Below are 5,990 nucleotides of genomic sequence, written 5' to 3' on the forward strand. Positions count from 1 at the left end.
GGTAGAGAGAGGAGGAGTTGGGGGAGGGGAGGTGGTGTTGGTGTAGGGACTGGCGCCCCCTGTAGCTGGAGGAGAGAGACGAAGAGGCCCTGGTGTGTTTGTGTGTGTGTGTGTGTGTGTGTGTGTGTGTGTGTGTGCGCCATCAGACACAAAGAGGTGCAGGCTGCGAGACAAAACAGCCCTTGTACTTTACAGGAGGGAGACTAATTGGCTGAACTGGCCACAGGTCAGTTTAGCATTTGCCCCCACCTGACCTGCATCCACCTGAGTGGTGATTGCATGATGATCAGGAAGAGAGAGAGGGAGACAAATTAGCGAAGGGGAGGAGAAGGGACATGTTAAGTGGGTCGTGGGCAGGTTGTAAGGTAATAGCGGCTGCGGTGGAGTCAGTGATGGCGCCCCCTGTAGGGAACTGGCAGGTGTGAGATTCCCTTTTGCAAAGTGGCTGGCAGATAAATAATAACAAATTTGTGAGAGTGTGTGTGCCAATGAAAGAGACACTTGTGATGTTGTGGGTACTAAATGTCATCATGTACTTCACATCCTCTGAATATTGCATGTCGCTAGAGGTCATCTAGATCAGGGTGCCACACAAACCAGGACAATAACACCAGCACAGAGACAGAAAGATAGACAGAGGAGCAGAGAAGGGGGGGGGGGCTGAAGAAAGGCCTTGCAGACTGCGGGGGAGACAAGAGACCTCTTCTGCAGTGCTGGGTGATGGAGTAAGGGGGGGTGCGAGTAGGTGGGTGAGGGGGGAGGCTCAGACACAGCAGAGGGGGGGACTGGAGAGAGAGAGGGGGAGACAGAGAGAGATGGTTGCCGACCTATTCCACTACTAGCGCCTCCTGCAGTAAGAATGGCCTCACTGCACACAGTACAAATGATTCATGGAAAGAATATGGTGAAATTGAATCATTCAGTAGGCAGAGAAATGCAAGATAACGAAAGAGGGGAAAAGAGAACGAGATCTGGGGGCAACTTTAAGAGAGAGAAGTCATTCGAGACTGAAAAGAAGCAGAAATGGGAGACATAATGGAAATAAGGGAGTCGAAGGGGGAGAACGATGTGACAAGAAACCAGATAGGAGGACACTAGAAACCGAGCGATATACAGAGGCCAATATCCAACAGTGACAGACCAGGATAGGGTCTGGATTGAAGGCCCCTCAAATAAACAAATCAAGCTAAAAAAATTTAAAATATGACCCTTTTAATGGAAAGGGAGGTTCCAACAGTAACAATTTAATGAAGCAAGTTATTTGTTATGGATAGGTAAAAATAAGAAACGCATGATGTGTGAAGCTGTCGGCGGTGAATTGTGGGTATTGGATGGTAACCTAAGTCTATGTGTGGCAAAAGCATAGGATAAATTAAACACAATCAAACCAAGCCAAGCTGGGTGCCCGGGGGGAGAGCGAGAGCCATCTTGGAAGGAAACTGACATATAAGTTGCATTTTCAGCCAAAGTACCTGAAACCTTTTGTCCAAGGAACTATACTTTTCAAAGATTTAAAGGGTTCCTTCAGCCCGCTGTTGTCTGTATTTCCACCATGGGCTGAAGACCTGAATAGATTAGGCAAATTTGTCCACTGACGTATGAAAAAGCGAGCAATGTATTCCCTCTTCCCAGCAACATTTTTCCAAACCAGATGAGATATAATCTCTCCAGCATGTTCTGGGTCTACCGTGGGATGTCCTACCAGTGCTTGGAAAACCTTCAAAGGAAGGTGCCCAGGAGGCATCCTGTTCAGCTTGAGCCACCTCACCTGGCTGCTTTCAACATGAACAATGAGCTCTACTGGAGCTCCCTCTGGATGTCTGAGCTCTTACCCCATCTCTAAAGGTGAGCCCAGACATACTACGAAAAGGAAACTCTTTTCGGCCACTTATATTCACAATCTCATTCTTTCAATCACTACCCAAAGTTCATGGCCATAGGTGAAGGATGTAACGTAAATTGACCGGTAAATCGAAAGCTTTGTCTCCCAGCTCAGCTCCCCCTTCATCACAATCTCATTTTCACAATGTTGCAATTTTACCCTCACTCGTGAGCAAGACCCCAAGATACTTGAACCCTTCCCCTTTACAGCAACTCAGTCTCAACCTGAGTAATCCACTGTTTTCCGGCAGGGACCAATGTCCTCAAAACCGTCCACTTTGTGCTTAAGGTCATGCTCTGATGAAGTCGACAGAACCACATCATCTACAAAGAACTGAATGTATTTTTTAATATTGGGGACAGAGGAAGTGCTCTGCTGTGGGCAGCTAGGCAGGTTAGGAAGGCTTTTTTTTCATTGGAATCAAACTTTCCAGGATGTTGCATAATTAGGGTTACAGAAACTCAGCTGGGGACATAATCATCATCTCACTGGAGAATGAGACAAATAGAGAGAGAGAGAGAGACCCAGCAGACTGAAGGCTTCTTCTGCAATAGTGCATGTACTGATTCTGGAAGGGACCAAGAATGAGGGGGAGGATGAATGTGTGTGAGTGGGACCTACAGTAATACTTTGATGTAAAGGACAAGGAGCAGAGAGAAGCTTTGCATCGTGACAATGAGGCAGCTCCTGGCACCCCTTGTAGGTGGAAAGAGGATGTCTGCTGCATCACATATTGCAGTGGGGTTAGTGGGAAGGGTGAGGCACAGAGGAGGGAGGGAGTCTGCTGGGAGGTCAGACACTTTATCTACAGAGCTGTGTAAACAACAGGCCGTGGAGACCAAGAAGGAGGGGAGTGAGGAATTGGGCAACAAACTACTGATTGTCAAGGGGTAAATATAAAAAAATATATTTTTCTTATAATTGGTAAAAATACATTGATTTCTTGGCTTGATCTATTGGTGTTTAAACATATTCAAAATTAAAATGACCATAGGTCAGGGGTCAGGTTTTCATCCAAAACAGCAGATCTAGTGCTGAGTTGTGTTCAAGATCATTTCAGCTAGACCGATGTTTGCAGACATAGCACCTGGACCTGTTCTGTCCTGTTGAAGGACAGTACCCCTAGTCAGACCTTGGTGCTATAAAAAAAATATTTTTAGTGCAAAAGGAATGAATTTGTTCTTCGCCCTTGGAGTTCTTTCCTGCATTTTTTCAACAGGATAACGGGAGTTCTGCATCACAGCCTCTACTTTATACATATGATATTTATACATCACAGGCACACGCTGCATTACTACAGAATAATGTAACTTTGACAAAAAATAAAAGCAGACTGTTCACTGTATTTGATCTCATTCAAAATGTTGTGCTTTAGAAAGGTTGCCCTAAAAGGTGATTATGTGTCTGTCTTCACTGTCCCGAGGTGGCCAAGAACATCAGGACAGGTTTTACATTCTGGCATTTAAAATAAAACCTGAAGTGCAAAAAAGTGTTTGAATGCCAATGTTTCCTTTTTCAGTTCAGGTTTTATTTTTAATGCCAATTCAATATACAGTGACTGTGTTGAATTTCTAAGTGTAGTGACTTTATGACTGTGACTACTTGGGCTCCTGTTGGACCACATTTTAACATGTCAAACATGATGATGTCTTTAAGTCAGCCGACTCCTGATAATCTCAGGAAAATAAGACAACATTCTGGGTGTCATTATTTTGTAATTAAGGTGAGCCATTGTGACAGCTGTTCTGCAAATATTATGTATTCTTGCTTTAATGGAAATAGTATTTGTTAGTTAGTTGCTAGAATGCTTTTTTAGCATATGTAGCGTATGTGAACCTGAATACTGCCTGCTCAACAGGGGAAACTCTAATACTTGTCCTTAATGGAAGTTAATATGCATCATTTGGTTTTATAATAGTATTACATACTTGATCTTTTATTGACATGAATTAAAAAATATGATAACCATGCAGCTTTCCTAGGACATAGGTTGGGGCATTTGTAGTGCTTATTCAGTCCTTTTTGTGTTTTATCTTCTACCTTTTGAAAGTACTTTTGCTGTGATATTTGTAGAGGTTTCTTACATGGTTATTGTATTTTACTTTCAGCTGGCTGACAGGGAGGGTGGGACACAAATGGAAAGACACTACTGCTGAGACACTATGCTGTTGCAGAGAGGCCATCAATATATGTGCACTGATGTACCTCCTTACCTGTGCTGTATATGGGTAGAAATCAAAACCAATGTGCCCTGTATTCTCAGTGTTACACAGGTGTTGGTACCCTGAGTGAGGATGAGCATTTCAATATGCTGTCCTTCCCTTTCTTTGCCTTTTATGTGGTTATTGTAACAGTTTTTTATGCTGTCCTCTAAGCCAGGTGTCTCATGAAAAAAAATCTAATCTTGTAAAATAAAGAAAAAATTAAAACATGGAACAGTGGAACGGTGGAAGAGTTCAATAGACCAACCGGTAAGAAATAGGTCATTTTGTCTTGTCATAGTAGGGAAAGCACAGGTGTTACTAATAACATTAACAAAGCATCTGTTCTTCCAAGTTTCCCAGTGAACCATGACAGTGTGACAGTGAGCAACCATGTGCAACACCAAAGCAGCTCAGTGGAATTCAGCCATCATTCATTTATTTTTCGTACTGGGATGTGTCAAAATGACTTCCATTGAGAAAATCTATGTCAGGCACCCTGATAGCTCACTTGTTAGAGCTGGTACCGCATGTGCCAAGGCTGAGGCCTAGCTGTAGTGGCCTATTCAATAAAGGCAAAAATAAAGATCTATGATTCCTTGTTATTCAGATGCAGCAGATAATGCAAGCACTGTGAAATCAAGTCTAATTGATTACAGCGGCTGCATGTTAGCATCCTTGATATTTCACAGTCAGGGAATTAACATTAATCTTATGTACTGTATACATATATGGGATTAGCATAAAGTGGGCACGTCAGCAAATGGGAGACTTGTAAATACTGATAGAACCCATTTTCATTCAGATAGCTTGAGGTCAGAGGTCAAGGGATACCTTTGAAAATGGCCATGCCAGTTTTCTATCACCAAAATTGGGAGTGTTATTTAGCAGGCATATATGTGAAAACACCTGTGTGGATTGACTTTAAATTGACTTCTATTTGAATCCCTGAGGTTATAGGTTAATGAAACAAGAATAACCTTTCTGTTCTTATTTGTAGAATTTTACAGGCAAAACCTACCAATATTAATAAGTTATGAAAACCTTCCCAGTTTAACCATCTATCTATTCACTATTCTAGTTTTGAATGGGTGACATAAATCTTATTCATCTTATTGTATCAGGTTAAAAAATCTGAACTGGGTTTTCATTGATATTGGTGCTTTATGGGCATAGCTCAAAAATCTTTTTGTGTACCACTTTATCAGTGCATATAGAGGAGGGACACACTTGTACTAATAACTTTACATACAGTGTAAGTGCACTGGGCTGGTAGCCAGCAGCAGTAGGCCTATATGGCTTTTGGCCAGAAGATGTCACTATACAATAAGAAACAAGCTGCACTAATCTGTAACGTTTACGACCCACATAAATTGTCTATCTATCTATATTTGACATCATAACTATGACATTACACTGCTTACTATACCACTACCCCTATATCATGTGTAAACAATATGCTAAGGATATCGCACATGCTATAATATAATGTCAAATGTAGTTTTTTGGGTGGTTTTAAATTAAATATTTTGCAGTGAGTGTTTCAAAAGAAATGAGAGCAGACCCCCGTCCAGTCCAGCAGACTGTTAAGATTATTAATATTAGATAAGACTATAAGGTAATTATTTGTGAAATAATGTGTGAGCACCAGTACTTTAATCACTGATGGTAGTAACCAGATCATGACAATAGCCTCAGATGGGGTTTGCTGGACGAATTAAATCTAAAGATTGTAAACAAGATTTTCCTGGTCTAGTGTTAGTAATTGTGTGTATAACTATTTGGAGCAAGGTTGGAAGGCAGTCCCTGCCAGGATACAATCTGAGAAGCACAGCTCTTATTTTGAAATCAGGGTTGAGAGAAAGACAGAGGCCGAGACTTTTATTTTGAAGTCTCGTGTCGCTAGC

The sequence above is a fragment of the Dicentrarchus labrax genome, unplaced genomic scaffold (genome assembly GCF_905237075.1).
Source record: "Dicentrarchus labrax unplaced genomic scaffold, dlabrax2021, whole genome shotgun sequence".
NCBI lineage: Eukaryota > Metazoa > Chordata > Actinopteri > Moronidae > Dicentrarchus > Dicentrarchus labrax.